This window comes from Pleurodeles waltl, chromosome 9 (genome assembly GCF_031143425.1).
Source record: "Pleurodeles waltl isolate 20211129_DDA chromosome 9, aPleWal1.hap1.20221129, whole genome shotgun sequence".
NCBI lineage: Eukaryota > Metazoa > Chordata > Amphibia > Caudata > Salamandridae > Pleurodeles > Pleurodeles waltl.
Genome location: NC_090448.1, coordinates 864,293,141 through 864,316,389, shown reverse-complemented (window position 1 = coordinate 864,316,389; position 23,249 = coordinate 864,293,141).

The window sequence follows — 23,249 nt, the reverse complement described above, 5'->3', positions numbered from 1 at the left end:
CCAAAACACAACATGGACACATCCCATTTTTTGACAGAAAACAGGGCTGTTTTTTGCAAAGTGCCTACCTGTAGATTTTGGCCTCTAGCTCAGCCGGCACCTAGGGAAACCTACCAAACCTGTGCATTTTTTAAAACTAGAGACCTAGGGGAATCCAAGATGGGGTGACTTGTGGGGCTCTGACCAGGTTCTGTTACCCAGAATCCTTTGCAAACCTCAAAATGTGGCTAAAATAACACGTTTTCCTCACATTTCGGTGACAGAAAGTTCTGGAATCTGAGGGGAGCCACAAATTTCCTTCCACCCTGCGTTCCCCCAAGTCTCCCGATAAAATGATACCTCACTTGTGTGGGTAGGCCTAGCGCCCGTGACAGAAAATGCCCCAAAACACAACGTGGACACATCATATTTTTTCATAGAAAACAGTGCCTACCTGTGGATTTTGGCCTCTAGCTCAGCCGGCACTTGGGGAAACCTTGCAAACCAGTGCATTTTTGAAAACTAGAAACCCAGGGGCATCCAAGATGGGGTGACTTATGGGGCTCTGACCAGGTTCTGTTACCCAGAATCCTTTGCAAACCTCAAAATGTGGCTAAAATAACACATTTTCCTCACATTTCGGTGACAGAAAGTTCTGGAATCTGAGAGGAGCCACAAATTCCCTTCCACCCAGCGTTCCCCCAAGTCTCCAGATAAAAATTATACCTCACTTATGTGGGTAGGCCTAGCGCCCGCGACAGGAAATACCCCAAAACAGAACGTGGACACACCCCATTTTTTGACAGAAAACAGAGCTGTTTTTTGCAAAGTGCCTACCTGTAGATTTTGGCCTCTAGCTCAGCCGGCACATAGAGATACCTACCAAACCTGTGCATTTTTTAAAACTAGAGACCTAGGGGAATCCAAGATGGGGTGACTTGTGGGGCTCTGACCAGGTTCTGTCACCCAGAATCCTTTGCAAACCTCAAAACGTGGCTAAAAAAGCACGTTTTCCTCACAAATCAGTGACAGAAAGTTCTGGAATCTGAGAGGACCCACAAATTTCCTTCCACCCAGAGTTCCCCCAAGTCTCCCGATAAAAATGATACCTCACTTGTGTGGGTAGACCTAGCGCCCGCGACAGGAAATGCCCCAAAACACAACATGGACACATCCCATTTTATGACAGAAAACAGAGCTGTTTTCTGCAAAGTGCCTACCTGTAGATTTTGGCCTCTAGCTCAGCTTGCACCTAGGGAAACCTACGAAACCTGTGCATTTTTTAAAACTAGAGACCTAGGGGAATCCACGATGGGGTGACTTGTGGGGCTCTGACCAGGTTCTGTTACCCTTAATCCTTTGCAAACCTCAAAATATGGCTAAAATAACACGTTTTCCTCACATTTCGGTGACAGAAAGTTCTGGAATCTGAGAGGAGCCACAAATTTCCTTCCACCCAGCGTTCCCCCAAGTCTCCGGATAAAAATTATACCTCACTTGTGTGGGTAGGCCTAGCGCCCGCGACAGGAAATGCCCCAAAACACAACATGGACACATCCCATTTTTTGACAGAAAACAGGGCTGTATTTTGCAAAGAGCCTACCTGTAGATTTTGGCCTCTAGCTCAGCCGGCACCTAGGGAAACCTACCAAACCTGTGCATTTTTTAAAACTAGAGACCTAGGGGAATCCAAGATGGGGTGACTTGTGGGGCTCTTACCAGTTTCTGTTACCCAGAATCCTTTGCAAACCTCAAAATGTGGCTAAAATAACACGTTTTCCTCACATTTCGGTAACAGAAAGTTCTGGAATCTGAGAGGTGCCACAAATTTCCTTCCACCCTGCGTTCCCCCAAGTCTCCCGATAAAAATGATACCTCACTTGTGTGGGTAGGCCTAGCGCCCGTGACAGAAAATGCCCCAAAACACAACGTGGATACATCACATTTTTTCATAGAAAACGGTGCCTACCTGTGGATTTTGGCCTCTAGCTCAGCCGGCACCTGGAGAAACCTAGCAAAAAAAACGCATTTTTGAAAACTAGAAACCCAGGGGAATCCAAGATGGGGTGACTTATGGGGCTCTGACCAGGTTCTGTTACCCAGAATCCTTTGCAAACCTCAAAATGTGGCTAAAATAACACATTTTCCTCACAAATCAGTGACAGAAAGTTCTGGAATCTGAGAGGAACCACAAATTTCCTTCCACCCAGAGTTCCCCCAAGTCTCCCGATAAAAATGATACCTCACTTGTGTGGGTAGGCCTAGCGCTCGCGACAGGAAATGCCCCAAAACACAACATGGACACATCCCATTTTTTGACAGAAAACAGGGCTGTTTTTTGCAAAGTGCCTACCTGTAGATTTTGGCCTCTAGCTCAGCCGGCATCTACGGAAACCTACCAAACCTGTGCATTTTTTAAAACTAGAGACCTAGGGGAATCCAAGATGGGGTGACTTGTGGGGCTCTGACCAGGTTCTGTTACCCAGAATCCTTTGCAAACCTCAAAATGTGGCTAAAATAACACGTTTTCCTCACATTTCGGTGACAGAAAGTTCTGGAATCTGAGAGGAGCCACAAATTTCCTTCCACCCTGCGTTCCCCCAAGTCTCCCGATAAAATGATACCTCACTTGTGTGGGTAGGCCTAGCGCCCGTGACAGAAAATGCCCCAAAACACAACGTGGACACATCATATTTTTTCATAGAAAACAGTGCCTACCTGTGGATTTTGGCCACTAGCTCAGCCGGCACCTGGGGAAACCTTGCAAACCAGCGCATTTTTAAAAACTAGAAACCCAGGGGAATCCAAGATGGGGTGACTTATGGGGCTCTGACCAGGTTCTGTTACCCAGAATCCTTTGCAAACCTCAAAATGTGGCTAAAATAACACATTTTCCTCACATTTCGGTGACAGAAAGTTCTGGAATCTGAGAGGAGCCACAAATTCCCTTCCACCCAGCGTTCCCCCAAGTCTCCAGATAAAAATTATACCTCACTTATGTGGGTAGGCCTAGCGCCCGCGACAGGAAATGCCCCAAAACACAACGTGGACACATCCCATTTTTTGACAGAAAACAGAGCTGTTTTTTGCAAAGTGCCTACCTGTAGATTTTGGCCTCTAGCTCAGCCGGCACATAGAGATACCTACCAAACCTGTGCATTTTTTAAAACTAGAGACCTAGGGGAATCCAAGATGGGGTGACTTGTGGGGCTCTGTCCAGGTTCTGTCACCCAGAATCCTTTGCAAACCTCAAAACGTGGCTAAAAAAGCACGTTTTCCTCACAAATCAGTGACAGAAAGTTCTGGAATCTGAGAGGACCCACAAATTTCCTTCCACCCAGAGTTCCCCCAAGTCTCCCGATAAAAATGATACCTCACTTGTGTGGGTAGACCTAGCGCCCGCGACAGGAAATGCCCCAAAACACAACATGGACACATCCCATTTTATGACAGAAAACAGAGCTGTTTTCTGCAAAGTGCCTACCTGTAGATTTTGGCCTCTAGCTCAGCCGGCACCTAGGGAAACCTACCAAACCTGTGCATTTTTTAAAACTAGAGACCTAGGGGAATCCAAGATGGGGTGACTTGTGGGGCTCTGACCAGGTTCTGTTACCCTTAATCCTTTGCAAACCTCAAAATATGGCTAAAATAACACGTTTTCCTCACATTTCGGTGACAGAAAGTTCTGGAATCTGAGAGGAGCCACAAATTTCCTTCCACCCAGCGTTCCCCCAAGTCTCCGGATAAAAATGATACCTCACTTGTGTGGGTAGGCCTAGCGCCCGCGACAGGAAATGCCCCAAAACACAACATGGACACATCCCATTTTTTGACAGAAAACAGGGCTGTTTTTTGCAAAGAGCCTACCTGTAGATTTTGGCCTCTAGCTCAGCCGGCACCTAGGGAAACCTACCAAACCTGTGCATTTTTTAAAACTAGAGACCTAGGGGAATCCAAGATGGGGTGACTTGTGGGGCTCTGACCAGTTTCTGTTACCCAGAATCCTTTGCAAACCTCAAAATGTGGCTAAAATAACACGTTTTCCTCACATTTCGGTAACAGAAAGTTCTGGAATCTGAGAGGTGCCACAAATGTCCTTCCACCCTGCGTTCCCCCAAGTCTCCCGATAAAAATGATACCTCACTTGTGTGGGTAGGCCTAGCGCCCGTGACAGAAAATGCCCCAAAACACAACGTGGATACATCACATTTTTTCATAGAAAACGGTGCCTACCTGAGGATTTTGGCCTCTAGCTCAGCCGGCACCTGGAGAAACCTAGCAAACCAGCGCATTTTTGAAAACTAGAAACCCAGGGGAATCCAAGATGGGGTGACTTATGGGGCTCTGACCAGGTTCTGTTACCCAGAATCCTTTGCAAACCTCAAAATGTGGCTAAAATAACACATTTTCCTCACAAATCAGTGAGAGAAAGTTCTGGAATCTGAGAGGAGCCACAAATTTCCTTCCACCCAGAGTTCCCCCAAGTCTCCCGATAAAAATGATACCTCACTTGTGTGGGTAGGCCTAGCGCTCGCGACAGGAAATGCCCCAAAACACAACATGGACACATCCCATTTTTTGACAGAAAACAGGGCTGTTTTTTGCAAAGTGCCTACCTGTAGATTTTGGCCTCTAGCTCAGCCGGCATCTAGGGAAACCTACCAAACCTGTGCATTTTTTAAAACTAGAGACCTAGGGGAATCCAAGAAGGGGTGACTTGTGAGGCTCTGACCAGGTTCTGTTACCCAGAATCCTTTGCAAACCTCAAAATGTGGCTAAAATAACACGTTTTCCTCACATTTCGGTGACAGAAAGTTCTGGAATCTGAGAGGAGCCACAAATTTCCTTCCACCCTGCGTTCCCCCAAGTCTCCCGATAAAATGATACCTCACTTGTGTGGGTAGGCCTAGCGCCCCTGACAGAAAATGCCCCAAAACACAACGTGGACACATCATATTTTTTCATAGAAAACAGTGCCTACCTGTGGATTTTGGCCTCTAGCTCAGCCGGCACTTGGGGAAACCTTGCAAACCAGCGCATTTTTAAAAACTAGAAACCCAGGGGAATCCAAGATGGGGTGACTTATGGGGCTCTGACCAGGTTCTGTTACCCAGAATCCTTTGCAAACCTCAAAATGTGGCTAAAATAACACATTTTCCTCACATTTCGGTGACAGAAAGTTCTGGAATCTGAGAGGAGCCACAAATTCCCTTCCACCCAGCGTTCCTCCAAGTCTCCAGATAAAAATTATACCTCACTTATGTGGGTAGGCCTAGCGCCCGCGACAGGAAATGCCCCAAAACACAACGTGGACACATCCCATTTTTTGACAGAAAACAGAGCTGTTTTTTGCAAAGTGCCTACCTGTAGATTTTGGCCTCTAGCTCAGCCGGCACATAGAGATACCTACCAAACCTGTGCATTTTTTAAAACTAGAGACCTAGGGGAATCCAAGATGGGGTGACTTGTGGGGCTCTGACCAGGTTCTGTCACCCAGAATCCTTTGCAAACCTCAAAACGTGGCTAAAAAAGCACGTTTTCCTCACAAATCAGTGACAGAAAGTTCTGGAATCTGAGAGGACCCACAAATTTCCTTCCACCCAGAGTTCCCCCAAGTCTCCCGATAAAAATGATACCTCACTTGTGTGGGTAGACCTAGCGCCCGCGACAGGAAATGCCCCAAAACACAACATGGACACATCCCATTTTTTTACAGAAAACAGGGCTGTTTTTTGCAAAGAGCCTACCTGTAGATTTTGGCCTCTAGCTCAGCCGGCACCTAGGGAAACCTACCAAACCTGTGCATTTTTTAAAACTAGAGACCTAGGGGAATCCAAGATGGGGTGACTTGTGGGGCTCTGACCAGTTTCTGTTACCCAGAATCCTTTGCAAACCTCAAAATGTGGCTAAAATAACACGTTTTCCTCACATTTCGGTAACAGAAAGTTCTGGAATCTGAGAGGTGCCACAAATTTCCTTCCACCCTGCGTTCCCCCAAGTCTCCCGATAAAAATGATACCTCACTTGTGTGGGTAGGCCTAGCGTCCGTGACAGAAAATGCCCCAAAAGACAACGTGGATACATCACATTTTTTCATAGAAAACGGTGCCTACCTGTGGATTTTGGCCTCTAGCTCAGCCGGCACCTGGGGAAACCTAGCAAACCAGCGCATTTTTGAAAACTAGAAACCCAGGGGAATCCAAGATGGGGTGACTTATGGGGCTCTGACCAGGTTCTGTTACCCAGAATCCTTTGCAAACCTCAAAATGTGGCTAAAATAACACATTTTCCTCACAAATCAGTGACAGAAAGTTCTGGAATCTGAGAGGAGCCACAAATTTCCTTCCACCCAGAGTTCCCCCAAGTCTCCCGATAAAAATGATACCTCACTTGTGTGGGTAGGCCTAGCGCTCGCGACAGGAAATGCCCCAAAACACAACATGGACACATCCCATTTTTTGACAGAAAACAGGGCTGTTTTTTGCAAAGTGCCTACCTGTAGATTTTGGCCTCTAGCTCAGCCGGCATCTAGGGAAACCTACCAAACCTGTGCATTTTTTAAAACTAGAGACCTAGGGGAATCCAAGATGGGGTGACTTGTGGGGCTCTGACCAGGTTCTGTTACCCAGAATCCTTTGCAAACCTCAAAATGTGGCTAAAATAACACGTTTTCCTCACATTTCGGAGACAGAAAGTACTGGAATCTGAGAGGAGCAACAAATTTCCTTCCACCCTGCGTTCCCCCAAGTCTCCCGATAAAATGATACCTCACTTGTGTGGGCAGGCCTAGCGCCCGTGACAGAAAATGCCCCAAAACACAACGTGGACACATCATATTTTTTCATAGAAAACAGTGCCTACCTGTGGATTTTGGCCTCTAGCTCAGCCGGCACTTGGGGAAACCTAGCAAACCAGCGCATTTTTGAAAACTAGAAACCCAGGGGAATCCAAGATGGGGTGACTTATGGGGCTCTGACCAGGTTCTGTTACCCAGAATCCTTTGCAAACCTCAAAATGTGGCTAAAATAACACATTTTCCTCACATTTCGGTGACAGAAAGTTCTGGAATCTGAGAGGAGCCACAAATTTCCTTCCACCCAGCGTTCCCCCAAGTCTCCCGATAAAAATTATACCTCACTTATGTGGGTAGGCCTAGCGCCCTCGACAGGAAATGCCCCAAAACACAACGTGGACACATCCCATTTTTTGACAGAAAACAGAGCTGTTTTTTGCAAAGTGCCTACCTGTAGATTTTGGCCTCTAGCTCAGCCGGCACATAGAGATACCTACCAAACCTGTGCATTTTTTAAAACTAGAGACCTAGGGGAATCCAAGATGGGGTGACATGTGGGGCTCTGACCAGGTTATGTTACCCAGAATCCTTTGCAAACCTCAAAACGTGGCTAAAAAAACACGTTTTCCTCACAAATCAGTGACAGAAAGTTCTGGAATCTGAGAGGAGCCACAAATTTCCTTCCACCCAGAGTTCCCCCAAGTCTCCCGATAAAAATGATACCTCACTTGTGTGGGTAGGCCTAGCGCTCGCGACAGGAAATGCCCCAAAACACAACATGGACACATCCCATTTTTTGACAGAAAACAGGGCTGTTTTTTGCAAAGTGCCTAACTGTAGATTTTGGCCTCTAGCTCAGCCGGCAACTACGGAAACCTACCAAACCTGTGCATTTTTTAAAACTAGAGACCTAGGGGAATCCAAGATGGGGTGACTTGTGGGGCTCTGACCAGGTTCTGTTACCCAGAATCCTTTGCAAACCTCAAAATGTGGCTAAAATAACACGTTTTCCTCACATTTCAGTGACAGAAAGTTCTGGAATCTGAGAGGAGCCACAAATTTCCTTCCACCCTGCGTTCCCCCAAGTCTCCCGATAAAATGATACCTCACTTGTGTGGGTAGGCCTAGCGCCAGTGACAGAAAATGCCCCAAAACACAACGTGGATACATCACATTTTTTCATAGAAAACAGTGCCTACCTGTGGATTTTGGCCTCTAGCTCAGCCGGCACCTGGGGAAACCTAGCAAACCAGCGCATTTTTGAAAACTAGAAACCCAGGGGAATCCAAGATTGGGTGACTTATGGGGCTCTGACCAGGTTCTGTTACCCAGAATCCTTTGCAAACCTCAAAATGTGGCTAAAATAACACATTTTCCTCACAAATCAGTGACAGAAAGTTCTGGAATCTGAGAGGAGCCACAAATTTCCTTCCACCCAGAGTTCCCCCAAGTCTCCCGATAAAAATGATACCTCACTTGTGTGGGTAGGCCTAGCGCTCGCGACAGGAAATGCCCCAAAACACAACATGGACACATCCCATTTTTTGACAGAAAACAGGGCTGTTTTTTGCAAAGTGCCTACCTGTAGATTTTGGCCTCTAGCTCAGCCGGCACCTAGGGAAACCTACCAAACCTGTGCATTTTTTAAAACTAGAGACCTAGGGGAATCCAAGATGGGGTGACTTGTGGGGCTCTGACCAGGTTCTGTTACCCAGAATCCTTTGCAAACCTCAAAATGTGGCTAAAATAACACGTTTTCCTCACATTTCGGTGACAGAAAGTTCTGGAATCTGAGGGGAGCCACAAATTTCCTTCCACCCTGCGTTCCCCCAAGTCTCCCGATAAAATGATACCTCACTTGTGTGGGTAGGCCTAGCGCCCGTGACAGAAAATGCCCCAAAACACAACGTGGACACATCATATTTTTTCATAGAAAACAGTGCCTACCTGTGGATTTTGGCCTCTAGCTCAGCCGGCACTTGGGGAAACCTTGCAAACCAGTGCATTTTTGAAAACTAGAAACCCAGGGGCATCCAAGATGGGGTGACTTATGGGGCTCTGACCAGGTTCTGTTACCCAGAATCCTTTGCAAACCTCAAAATGTGGCTAAAATAACACATTTTCCTCACATTTCGGTGACAGAAAGTTCTGGAATCTGAGAGGAGCCACAAATTCCCTTCCACCCAGCGTTCCCCCAAGTCTCCAGATAAAAATTATACCTCACTTATGTGGGTAGGCCTAGCGCCCGCGACAGGAAATACCCCAAAACACAACGTGGACACACCCCATTTTTTGACAGAAAACAGAGCTGTTTTTTGCAAAGTGCCTACCTGTAGATTTTGGCCTCTAGCTCAGCCGGCACATAGAGATACCTACCAAACCTGTGCATTTTTTAAAACTAGAGACCTAGGGGAATCCAAGATGGGGTGACTTGTGGGGCTCTGACCAGGTTCTGTCACCCAGAATCCTTTGCAAACCTCAAAACGTGGCTAAAAAAGCACGTTTTCCTCACAAATCAGTGACAGAAAGTTCTGGAATCTGAGAGGACCCACAAATTTCCTTCCACCCAGAGTTCCCCCAAGTCTCCCGATAAAAATGATACCTCACTTGTGTGGGTAGACCTAGCGCCCGCGACAGGAAATGCCCCAAAACACAACATGGACACATCCCATTTTATGACAGAAAACAGAGCTGTTTTCTGCAAAGTGCCTACCTGTAGATTTTGGCCTCTAGCTCAGCTTGCACCTAGGGAAACCTACGAAACCTGTGCATTTTTTAAACCTAGAGACCTAGGGGAATCCACGATGGGGTGACTTGTGGGGCTCTGACCAGGTTCTGTTACCCTTAATCCTTTGCAAACCTCAAAATATGGCTAAAATAACACGTTTTCCTCACATTTCGGTGACAGAAAGTTCTGGAATCTGAGAGGAGCCACAAATTTCCTTCCACCCAGCGTTCCCCCAAGTCTCCGGATAAAAATTATACCTCACTTGTGTGGGTAGGCCTAGCGCCCGCGACAGGAAATGCCCCAAAACACAACATGGACACATCCCATTTTTTGACAGAAAACAGGGCTGTATTTTGCAAAGAGCCTACCTGTAGATTTTGGCCTCTAGCTCAGCCGGCACCTAGGGAAACCTACCAAACCTGTGCATTTTTTAAAACTAGAGACCTAGGGGAATCCAAGATGGGGTGACTTGTGGGGCTCTGACCAGTTTCTGTTACCCAGAATCCTTTGCAAACCTCAAAATGTGGCTAAAATAACACGTTTTCCTCACATTTCGGTAACAGAAAGTTCTGGAATCTGAGAGGTGCCACAAATTTCCTTCCACCCTGCGTTCCCCCAAGTCTCCCGATAAAAATGATACCTCACTTGTGTGGGTAGGCCTAGCGCCCGTGACAGAAAATGCCCCAAAACACAACGTGGATACATCACATTTTTTCATAGAAAACGGTGCCTACCTGTGGATTTTGGCCTCTAGCTCAGCCGGCACCTGGAGAAACATAGCAAACCAGCGCATTTTTGAAAACTAGAAACCCAGGGGAATCCAAGATGGGGTGACTTATGGGGCTCTGACCAGGTTCTGTTACCCAGAATCCTTTGCAAACCTCAAAATGTGGCTAAAATAACACATTTTCCTCACAAATCAGTGACAGAAAGTTCTGGAATCTGAGAGGAACCACAAATTTCCTTCCACCCAGAGTTCCCCCAAGTCTCCCGATAAAAATGATACCTCACTTGTGTGGGTAGGCCTAGCGCTCGCGACAGGAAATGCCCCAAAACACAACATGGACACATCCCATTTTTTGACAGAAAACAGGGCTGTTTTTTGCAAAGTGCCTAACTGTAGATTTTGGCCTCTAGCTCAGCCGGCAACTACGGAAACCTACCAAACCTATGCATTTTTTAAAACTAGAGACCTAGGGGAATCCAAGATGGGGTGACTTGTGGGGCTCTGACCAGGTTCTGTTACTTAGAATCCTTTGCAAACCTCAAAATGTGGCTAAAATAACACGTTTTCCTCACATTTCGGTGACAGAAAGTTCTGGAATCTGAGAGGAGCCACAAATTTCCTTCCACCCTGCGTTCCCCCAAGTCTCCCGATAAAATGATACCTCACTTGTGTGGGTAGGCCTAGCGCCAGTGACAGAAAATGCCCCAAAACACAACGTGGATACATCACATTTTTTCATAGAAAACAGTGCCTACCTGTGGATTTTGGCCTCTAGCTCAGCCGGCACCTGGGGAAACCTAGCAAACCAGCGCATTTTTGAAAACTAGAAACCCAGGGGAATCCAAGATTGGGTGACTTATGGGGCTCTGACCAGGTTCTGTTACCCAGAATCCTTTGCAAACCTCAAAATGTGGCTAAAATAACACATTTTCCTCACAAATCAGTGACAGAAAGTTCTGGAATCTGAGAGGAGCCACAAATTTCCTTCCACCCAGAGTTCCCCCAAGTCTCCCGATAAAAATGATACCTCACTTGTGTGGGTAGGCCTAGCGCTCGCGACAGGAAATGCCTCAAAACACAACATGGACACATCCCATTTTTTGACAGAAAACAGGGCTGTTTTTTGCAAAGTGCCTACCTGTAGATTTTGGCCTCTAGCTCAGCCGGCACCTAGGGAAACCTACCAAACCTGTGCATTTTTTAAAACTAGAGACATAGGGGAATCCAAGATGGGGTGACTTGTGGGGCTCTGACCAGGTTCTGTTACCCAGAATCCTTTGCAAACCTCAAAATGTGGCTAAAATAACACGTTTTCCTCACATTTCGGTGACAGAAAGTTCTGGAATCTGAGGGGAGCCACAAATTTCCTTCCACCCTGCGTTCCCCCAAGTCTCCCGATAAAATGATACCTCACTTGTGTGGGTAGGCCTAGCGCCCGTGACAGAAAATGCCCCAAAACACAACGTGGACACATCATATTTTTTCATAGAAAACAGTGCCTACCTGTGGATTTTGGCCTCTAGCTCAGCCGGCACTTGGGGAAACCTTGCAAACCAGTGCATTTTTGAAAACTAGAAACCCAGGGGCATCCAAGATGGGGTGACTTATGGGGCTCTGACCAGGTTCTGTTACCCAGAATCCTTTGCAAACCTCAAAATGTGGCTAAAATAACACATTTTCCTCACATTTCGGTGACAGAAAGTTCTGGAATCTGAGAGGAGCCACAAATTCCCTTCCACCCAGCGTTCCCCCAAGTCTCCAGATAAAAATTATACCTCACTTATGTGGGTAGGCCTAGCGCCCGCGACAGGAAATACCCCAAAACACAACGTGGACACACCCCATTTTTTGACAGAAAACAGAGCTGTTTTTTGCAAAGTGCCTACCTGTAGATTTTGGCCTCTAGCTCAGCCGGCACATAGAGATACCTACCAAACCTGTGCATTTTTTAAAACTAGAGACCTAGGGGAATCCAAGATGGGGTGACTTGTGGGGCTCTGACCAGGTTCTGTCACCCAGAATCCTTTGCAAACCTCAAAACGTGGCTAAAAAAGCACGTTTTCCTCACAAATCAGTGACAGAAAGTTCTGGAATCTGAGAGGACCCACAAATTTCCTTCCACCCAGAGTTCCCCCAAGTCTCCCGATAAAAATGATACCTCACTTGTGTGGGTAGACCTAGCGCCCGCGACAGGAAATGCCCCAAAACACAACATGGACACATCCCATTTTATGACAGAAAACAGAGCTGTTTTCTGCAAAGTGCCTACCTGTAGATTTTGGCCTCTAGCTCAGCTTGCACCTAGGGAAACCTACGAAACCTGTGCATTTTTTTAAACTAGAGACCTAGGGGAATCCACGATGGGGTGACTTGTGGGGCTCTGACCAGGTTCTGTTACCCTTAATCCTTTGCAAACCTCAAAATATGGCTAAAATAACACGTTTTCCTCACATTTCGGTGACAGAAAGTTCTGGAATCTGAGAGGAGCCACAAATTTCCTTCCACCCAGCGTTCCCCCAAGTCTCCGGATAAAAATTATACCTCACTTGTGTGGGTAGGCCTAGCGCCCGCGACAGGAAATGCCCCAAAACACAACATGGACACATCCCATTTTTTGACAGAAAACAGGGCTGTATTTTGCAAAGAGCCTACCTGTAGATTTTGGCCTCTAGCTCAGCCGGCACCTAGGGAAACCTACCAAACCTGTGCATTTTTTAAAACTAGAGACCTAGGGGAATCCAAGATGGGGTGACTTGTGGGGCTCTGACCAGTTTCTGTTACCCAGAATCCTTTGCAAACCTCAAAATGTGGCTAAAATAACACGTTTTCCTCACATTTCGGTAACAGAAAGTTCTGGAATCTGAGAGGTGCCACAAATTTCCTTCCACCCTGCGTTCCCCCAAGTCTCCCGATAAAAATGATACCTCACTTGTGTGGGTAGGCCTAGCGCCCGTGACAGAAAATGCCCCAAAACACAACGTGGATACATCACATTTTTTCATAGAAAACGGTGCCTACCTGTGGATTTTGGCCTCTAGCTCAGCCGGCACCTGGAGAAACCTAGCAAACCAGCGCATTTTTGAAAACTAGAAACCCAGGGGAATCCAAGATGGGGTGACTTATGGGGCTCTGACCAGGTTCTGTTACCCAGAATCCTTTGCAAACCTCAAAATGTGGCTAAAATAACACATTTTCCTCACAAATCAGTGACAGAAAGTTCTGGAATCTGAGAGGAACCACAAATTTCCTTCCACCCAGAGTTCCCCCAAGTCTCCCGATAAAAATGATACCTCACTTGTGTGGGTAGGCCTAGCGCTCGCGACAGGAAATGCCCCAAAACACAACATGGACACATCCCATTTTTTGACAGAAAACAGGGCTGTTTTTTGCAAAGTGCCTACCTGTAGATTTTGGCCTCTAGCTCAGCCGGCATCTACGGAAACCTACCAAACCTGTGCATTTTTTAAAACTAGAGACCTAGGGGAATCCAAGATGGGGTGACTTGTGGGGCTCTGACCAGGTTCTGTTACCCAGAATCCTTTGCAAACCTCAAAATGTGGCTAAAATAACACGTTTTCCTCACATTTCGGTGACAGAAAGTTCTGGAATCTGAGAGGAGCCACAAATTTCCTTCCACCCTGCGTTCCCCCAAGTCTCCCGATAAAATGATACCTCACTTGTGTGGGTAGGCCTAGCGCCCGTGACAGAAAATGCCCCAAAACACAACGTGGACACATCATATTTTTTCATAGAAAACAGTGCCTACCTGTGGATTTTGGCCACTAGCTCAGCCGGCACCTGGGGAAACCTTGCAAACCAGCGCATTTTTAAAAACTAGAAACCCAGGGGAATCCAAGATGGGGTGACTTATGGGGCTCTGACCAGGTTCTGTTACCCAGAATCCTTTGCAAACCTCAAAATGTGGCTAAAATAACACATTTTCCTCACATTTCGGTGACAGAAAGTTCTGGAATCTGAGAGGAGCCACAAATTCCCTTCCACCCAGCGTTCCCCCAAGTCTCCAGATAAAAATTATACCTCACTTATGTGGGTAGGCCTAGCGCCCGCGACAGGAAATGCCCCAAAACACAACGTGGACACATCCCATTTTTTGACAGAAAACAGAGCTGTTTTTTGCAAAGTGCCTACCTGTAGATTTTGGCCTCTAGCTCAGCCGGCACATAGAGATACCTACCAAACCTGTGCATTTTTTAAAACTAGAGACCTAGGGGAATCCAAGATGGGGTGACTTGTGGGGCTCTGACCAGGTTCTGTCACCCAGAATCCTTTGCAAACCTCAAAACGTGGCTAAAAAAGCACGTTTTCCTCACAAATCAGTGACAGAAAGTTCTGGAATCTGAGAGGACCCACAAATTTCCTTCCACCCAGAGTTCCCCCAAGTCTCCCGATAAAAATGATACCTCACTTGTGTGGGTAGACCTAGCGCCCGCGACAGGAAATGCCCCAAAACACAACATGGACACATCCCATTTTATGACAGAAAACAGAGCTGTTTTCTGCAAAGTGCCTACCTGTAGATTTTGGCCTCTAGCTCAGCCGGCACCTAGGGAAACCTACCAAACCTGTGCATTTTTTAAAACTAGAGACCTAGGGGAATCCAAGATGGGGTGACTTGTGGGGCTCTGACCAGGTTCTGTTACCCTTAATCCTTTGCAAACCTCAAAATATGGCTAAAATAACACGTTTTCCTCACATTTCGGTGACAGAAAGTTCTGGAATCTGAGAGGAGCCACAAATTTCCTTCCACCCAGCGTTCCCCCAAGTCTCCGGATAAAAATGATACCTCACTTGTGTGGGTAGGCCTAGCGCCCGCGACAGGAAATGCCCCAAAACACAACATGGACACATCCCATTTTTTGACAGAAAACAGGGCTGTTTTTTGCAAAGAGCCTACCTGTAGATTTTGGCCTCTAGCTCAGCCGGCACCTAGGGAAACCTACCAAACCTGTGCATTTTTTAAAACTAGAGACCTAGGGGAATCCAAGATGGGGTGACTTGTGGGGCTCTGACCAGTTTCTGTTACCCAGAATCCTTTGCAAACCTCAAAATGTGGCTAAAATAACACGTTTTCCTCACATTTCGGTAACAGAAAGTTCTGGAATCTGAGAGGTGCCACAAATGTCCTTCCACCCTGCGTTCCCCCAAGTCTCCCGATAAAAATGATACCTCACTTGTGTGGGTAGGCCTAGCGCCCGTGACAGAAAATGCCCCAAAACACAACGTGGATACATCACATTTTTTCATAGAAAACGGTGCCTACCTGAGGATTTTGGCCTCTAGCTCAGCCGGCACCTGGAGAAACCTAGCAAACCAGCGCATTTTTGAAAACTAGAAACCCAGGGGAATCCAAGATGGGGTGACTTATGGGGCTCTGACCAGGTTCTGTTACCCAGAATCCTTTGCAAACCTCAAAATGTGGCTAAAATAACACATTTTCCTCACAAATCAGTGAGAGAAAGTTCTGGAATCTGAGAGGAGCCACAAATTTCCTTCCACCCAGAGTTCCCCCAAGTCTCCCGATAAAAATGATACCTCACTTGTGTGGGTAGGCCTAGCGCTCGCGACAGGAAATGCCCCAAAACACAACATGGACACATCCCATTTTTTGACAGAAAACAGGGCTGTTTTTTGCAAAGTGCCTACCTGTAGATTTTGGCCTCTAGCTCAGCCGGCATCTAGGGAAACCTACCAAACCTGTGCATTTTTTTAAACTAGAGACCTAGGGGAATCCAAGATGGGGTGACTTGTGGGGCTCTGACCAGGTTCTGTTACCCAGAATCCTTTGCAAACCTCAAAATGTGGCTAAAATAACACGTTTTCCTCACATTTCGGTGACAGAAAGTTCTGGAATCTGAGAGGAGCCACAAATTTCCTTCCACCCTGCGTTCCCCCAAGTCTCCCGATAAAATGATACCTCACTTGTGTGGGTAGGCCTAGCGCCCGTGACAGAAAATGCCCCAAAACACAACGTGGACACATCATATTTTTTCATAGAAAACAGTGCCTACCTGTGGATTTTGGCCTCTAGCTCAGCCGGCACTTGGGGAAACCTTGCAAACCAGCGCATTTTTAAAAACTAGAAACCCAGGGGAATCCAAGATGGGGTGACTTATGGGGCTCTGACCAGGTTCTGTTACCCAGAATCCTTTGCAAACCTCAAAATGTGGCTAAAATAACACATTTTCCTCACATTTCGGTGACAGAAAGTTCTGGAATCTGAGAGGAGCCACAAATTCCCTTCCACCCAGCGTTCCTCCAAGTCTCCAGATAAAAATTATACCTCACTTATGTGGGTAGGCCTAGCGCCCGCGACAGGAAATGCCCCAAAACACAACGTGGACACATCCCATTTTTTGACAGAAAACAGAGCTGTTTTTTGCAAAGTGCCTACCTGTAGATTTTGGCCTCTAGCTCAGCCGGCACATAGAGATACCTACCAAACCTGTGCATTTTTTAAAACTAGAGACCTAGGGGAATCCAAGATGGGGTGACTTGTGGGGCTCTGACCAGGTTCTGTCACCCAGAATCCTTTGCAAACCTCAAAACGTGGCTAAAAAAGCACGTTTTCCTCACAAATCAGTGACAGAAAGTTCTGGAATCTGAGAGGACCCACAAATTTCCTTCCACCCAGAGTTCCCCCAAGTCTCCCGGTAAAAATGATACCTCACTTGTGTGGGTAGACCTAGCGCCCGCAACAGGAAATGCCCCAAAACACAACATGGACACATCCCATTTTTTGACAGAAAACAGGGCTGTTTTTTGCAAAGAGCCTACCTGTAGATTTTGGCCTCTAGCTCAGTCGGCACCTAGGGAAACCTACCAAACCTGTGCATTTTTTAAAACTAGAGACCTAGGGGAATCCAAGATGGGGTGACTTGTGGGGCTCTGACCAGTTTCTGTTACCCAGAATCCTTTGCAAACCTCAAAATGTGGCTAAAATAACACGTTTTCCTCACATTTCGGTAACAGAAAGTTCTGGAATCTGAGAGGTGCCACAAATTTCCTTCCACCCTGCGTTCCCCCAAGTCTCCCGATAAAAATGATACCTCACTTGTGTGGGTAGGCCTAGCGTCCGTGACAGAAAATGCCCCAAAAGACAACGTGGATACATCACATTTTTTCATAGAAAACGGTGCCTACCTGTGGATTTTGGCCTCTAGCTCAGCCGGCACCTGGGGAAACCTAGCAAACCAGCGCATTTTTGAAAACTAGAAACCCAGGGGAATCCAAGATGGGGTGACTTATGGGGCTCTGACCAGGTTCTGTTACCCAGAATCCTTTGCAAACCTCAAAATGTGGCTAAAATCACACATTTTCCTCACAAATCAGTGACAGAAAGTTCTGGAATCTGAGAGGAGCCACAAATTTCCTTCCACCCAGAGTTCCCCCAAGTCTCCCGATAAAAATGATACCTCACTTGTGTGGGTAGGCCTAGCGCTCGCGACAGGAAATGCCCCAAAACACAACATGGACACATCCCATTTTTTGACAGAAAACAGGGCTGTTTTTTGCAAAGTGCCTACCTGTAGATTTTGGCCTCTAGCTCAGCCGGCATCTAGGGAAACCTACCAAACCTGTGCATTTTTTAAAACTAGAGACCTAGGGGAATCCAAGATGGGGTGACTTGTGGGGCTCTGACCAGGTTCTGTTACCCAGAATCCTTTGCAAACCTCAAAATGTGGCTAAAATAACACGTTTTCCTCACATTTCGGTGACAGAAAGTTCTGGAATCTGAGAGGAGCCACAAATTTCCTTCCACCCTGCGTTCCCCCAAGTCTCCCGATAAAATGATACCTCACTTGTGTGGGTAGGCCTAGCGCCCGTGACAGAAAATGCCCCAAAACACAACGTGGACACATCATATTTTTTCATAGAAAACAGTGCCTACCTGTGGATTTTGGCCTCTAGCTCAGCCGGCACTTGGGGAAACCTTGCAAACCAGCGCATTTTTAAAAACTAGAAACCCAGGGGAATCCAAGATGGGGTGACTTATGGGGCTCTGACCAGGTTCTGTTACCCAGAATCCTTTGCAAACCTCAAAATGTGGCTAAAATAACACATTTTCCTCACATTTCGGTGACAGAAAGTTCTGGAATCTGAGAGGAGCCACAAATTCCCTTCCACCCAGCGTTCCCCCAAGTCTCCAGATAAAAATTATACCTCACTTATGTGGGTAGGCCTAGCGCCCGCGACAGGAAATGCCCCAAAACACAACGTGGACACATCCCATTTTTTGACAGAAAACAGAGCTGTTTTTTGCAAAGTGCCTACCTGTAGATTTTGGCCTCTAGCTCAGCCGGCACATAGAGATACCTACCAAACCTGTGCATTTTTTAAAACTAGAGACCTAGGGGAATCCAAGATGGGGTGACTTGTGGGGCTCTGACCAGGTTCTGTCACCCAGAATCCTTTGCAAACCTCAAAACGTGGCTAAAAAAGCACGTTTTCCTCACAAATCAGTGACAGAAAGTTCTGGAATCTGAGAGGACCCACAAATTTCCTTCCACCCAGAGTTCCCCCAAGTCTCCCGATAAAAATGATACCTCACTTGTGTGGGTAGACCTAGCGCCCGCGACAGGAAATGCCCCAAAACACAACATGGACACATCCCATTTTATGACAGAAAACAGAGCTGTTTTCTGCAAAGTGCCTACCTGTAGATTTTGGCCTCTAGCTCAGCCGGCACCTAGGGAAACCTACCAAACCTGTGCATTTTTTAAAACTAGAGACCTAGGGGAATCCAAGATGGGGTGACTTGTGGGGCTCTGACCAGGTTCTGTTACCCTTAATCCTTTGCAAACCTCAAAATATGGCTAAAATAACACGTTTTCCTCACATTTCGGTGACAGAAAGTTCTGGAATCTGAGAGGAGCCACAAATTTCCTTCCACCCAGAGTTCCCCCAAGTCTCCCGATAAAAATGATACCTCACTTGTGTGGGTAGGCCTAGCGCTCGTGACAGGAAATGCCCCAAAACACAACATGGACACATCCCATTTTTTGACAGAAAACAGGGCTGTTTTTTGCAAAGTGCCTACCTGTAGATTTTGGCCTCTAGCTCAGCCGGCATCTAGGGAAACCTACCAAACCTGTGCATTTTTTAAAACTAGAGACCTAGGGGAATCCAAGATGGGGTGACTTGTGGGGCTCTGACCAGGTTCTGTTACCCAGAATCCTTTGCAAACCTCAAAATGTGGCTAAAATAACACGTTTTCCTCACATTTCGGTGACAGAAAGTTCTGGAATCTGAGAGGAGCCACAAATTTCCTTCCACCCTGCGTTCCCCCAAGTCTCCCGATAAAATGATACCTCACTTGTGTGGGTAGGCCTAGCGCCCGTGACAGAAAATGCCCCAAAACACAACGTGGACACATCATATTTTTTCATAGAAAACAGTGCCTACCTGTGGATTTTGGCCTCTAGCTCAGCCGGCACTTGGGGAAACCTTGCAAACCAGCGCATTTTTAAAAACTAGAAACCCAGGGGAATCCAAGATGGGGTGACTTATGGGGCTCTGACCAGGTTCTGTTACCCAGAATCCTTTGCAAACCTCAAAATGTGGCTAAAATAACACATTTTCCTCACATTTCGGTGACAGAAAGTTCTGGAATCTGAGAGGAGCCACAAATTCCCTTCCACCCAGCGTTCCCCCAAGTCTCCAGATAAAAATGATACCTCACTTATGTGGGTAGGCCTAGCGCCCGCGACAGGAAATGCCCCAAAACACAACGTGGACACATCCCATTTTTTGACAGAAAACAGAGCTGTTTTTTGCAAAGTGCCTACCTGTAGATTTTGGCCTCTAGCTCAGCCGGCACATAGAGATACCTACCAAACCTGTGCATTTTTTAAAACTAGAGACCTAGGGGAATCCAAGATGGGGTGACTTGTGGGGCTCTGACCAGGTTCTGTCACCCAGAATCCTTTGCAAACCTCAAAACGTGGCTAAAAAAGCACGTTTTCCTCACAAATCAGTGACAGAAAGTTCTGGAATCTGAGAGGACCCACAAATTTCCTTCCACCCAGAGTTCCCCCAAGTCTCCCGATAAAAATGATACCTCACTTGTGTGGGTAGACCTAGCGCCCGCGACAGGAAATGCCCAAAAACACAACATGGACACATCCCATTTTATGACAGAAAACAGAGCTGTTTTCTGCAAAGTGCCTACCTGTAGATTTTGGCCTCTAGCTCAGCCGGCACCTAGGGAAACCTACCAAACCTGTGCATTTTTTAAAACTAGAGACCTAGGGGATTCCAAGATGGGGTGACTTGTGGGGCTCTGACCAGGTTCTGTTACCCTTAATCCTTTGCAAACCTCAAAATATGGCTAAAATAACACGTTTTCCTCACATTTCGGTGACAGAAAGTTCTGGAATCTGAGAGGAGCCACAAATTTCCTTCCACCCAGAGTTCCCCCAAGTCTCCCGATAAAAATGATACCTCACTTGTGTGGGTAGGCCTAGCGCTCGCGACAGGAAATGCCCCAAAACACAACATGGACACATCCCATTTTTTGACAGAAAACAGGGCTGTTTTTTGCAAAGTGCCTACCTGTAGATTTTGGCCTCTAGCTCAGCCGGCATCTAGGGAAACCTACCAAACCTGTGCATTTATTAAAACTAGAGACCTAGGGGAATCCAAGATGGGGTGACTTGTGGGGCTTTGACCAGGTTCTGTTACCCAGAATCCTTTGCAAACCTCAAAATGTGGCTAAAATAACACGTTTTCCTCACATTTCGGTGACAGAAAGTTCTGGAATCTGAGAGGAGCCACAAATTTCCTTCCACCCAGAGTTCCCCCAAGTCTCCCGATAAAAATGATACCTCACTTGTGTGGGTAGGCCTAGCGCTCGCGACAGGAAATGCCCCAAAACACAACATGGACACATCCCATTTTTTGACAGAAAACAGGGCTGTTTTTTGCAAAGTGCCTACCTGTAGATTTTGGCCTCTAGCTCAGCCGGCATCTAGGGAAACCTACCAAACCTGTGCATTTTTTAAAACTAGAGACCTAGGGGAATCCAAGATGGGGTGACTTGTGGGGCTCTGACCAGGTTCTGTTACCCAGAATCCTTTGCAAACCTCAAAATGTGGCTAAAATAACACGTTTTCCTCACATTTCGGTGACAGAAAGTTCTGGAATCTGAGAGGAGCCACAAATTTCCTTCCACCCTGCGTTCCCCCAAGTCTCCCCATAAAATGATACCTCACTTGTGTGGGTAGGCCTAGCGCCCGTGACAGAAAATGCCCCAAAACACAACGTGGACACATCATATTTTTTCATAGAAAACAGTGCCTACCTGTGGATTTTGGCCTCTAGCTCAGCCGGCACTTGGGGAAACCTTGCAAACCAGCGCATTTTTAAAAACTAGAAACCCAGGGGAATCCAAGATGGGGTGACTTATGGGGCTCTGACCAGGTTCTGTTACCCAGAATCCTTTGCAAACCTCAAAATGTGGCTAAAATAACACATTTTCCTCACATTTCGGTGACAGAAAGTTCTGGAATCTGAGAGGAGCCACAAATTCCCTTCCACCCAGCGTTCCCCCAAGTCTCCAGATAAAAATTATACCTCACTTATGTGGGTAGGCCTAGCGCCCGCGACAGGAAATGCCCCAAAACACAACGTGGACACATCCCATTTTTTGACAGAAAACAGAGCTGTTTTTTGCAAAGTGCCTACCTGTAGATTTTGGCCTCTAGCTCAGCCGGCACATAGAGATACCTACCAAACCTGTGCATTTTTTAAAACTAGAGACCTAGGGGAATCCAAGATGGGGTGACTTGTGGGGCTCTGACCAGGTTCTGTCACCCAGAATCCTTTGCAAACCTCAAAACGTGGCTAAAAAAGCACGTTTTCCTCACAAATCAGTGACAGAAAGTTCTGGAATCTGAGAGGACCCACAAATTTCCTTCCACCCAGAGTTCCCCCAAGTCTCCCGATAAAAATGATACCTCACTTGTGTGGGTAGACCTAGCGCCCGCGACAGGAAATGCCCCAAAACACAACATGGACACATCCCATTTTATGACAGAAAACAGAGCTGTTTTCTGCAAAGTGCCTACCTGTAGATTTTGGCCTCTAGCTCAGCCGGCACCTAGGGAAACCTACCAAACCTGTGCATTTTTTAAAACTAGAGACCTAGGGGAATCCAAGATGGGGTGACTTGTGGGGCTCTGACCAGGTTCTGTTACCCTTAATCCTTTGCAAACCTCAAAATATGGCTAAAATAACACGTTTTCCTCACATTTCGGTGACAGAAAGTTCTGGAATCTGAGAGGAGCCACAAATTTCCTTCCACCCAGAGTTCCCCCAAGTCTCCCGATAAAAATGATACCTCACTTGTGTGGGTAGGCCTAGCGCTCGCGACAGGAAATGCCCCAAAACACAACATGGACACATCACATTTTTTGACAGAAAACAGGGCTGTTTTTTGCAAAGTGCCTACCTGTAGATTTTGGCCTCTAGCTCAGCCGGCATCTAGGGAAACCTACCAAACCTGTGCATTTTTTAAAACTAGAGACCTAGGGGAATCCAAGATGGGGTGACTTGTGGGGCTCTGACCAGGTTCTGTTACCCAGAATCCTTTGCAAACCTCAAAATGTGGCTAAAATAACACGTTTTCCTCACATTTCGGTGACAGAAAGTTCTGGAATCTGAGAGGAGCCACAAATTTCCTTCCACCCTGCGTTCCCCCAAGTCTCCCGATAAAATGATACCTCACTTGTGTGGGTAGGCCTAGCGCCCGTGACAGAAAATGCCCCAAAACACAACGTGGACACATCATATTTTTTCATAGAAAACAGTGCCTACCTGTGGATTTTGGCCTCTAGCTCAGCCGGCACTTGGGGAAACCTTGCAAACCAGCGCATTTTTTAAAACTAGAAACCCAGGGGAATCCAAGATGGGGTGACTTATGGGGCTCTGACCAGGTTCTGTTACCCAGAATCCTTTGCAAACCTCAAAATGTGGCTAAAATAACACATTTTCCTCACATTTCG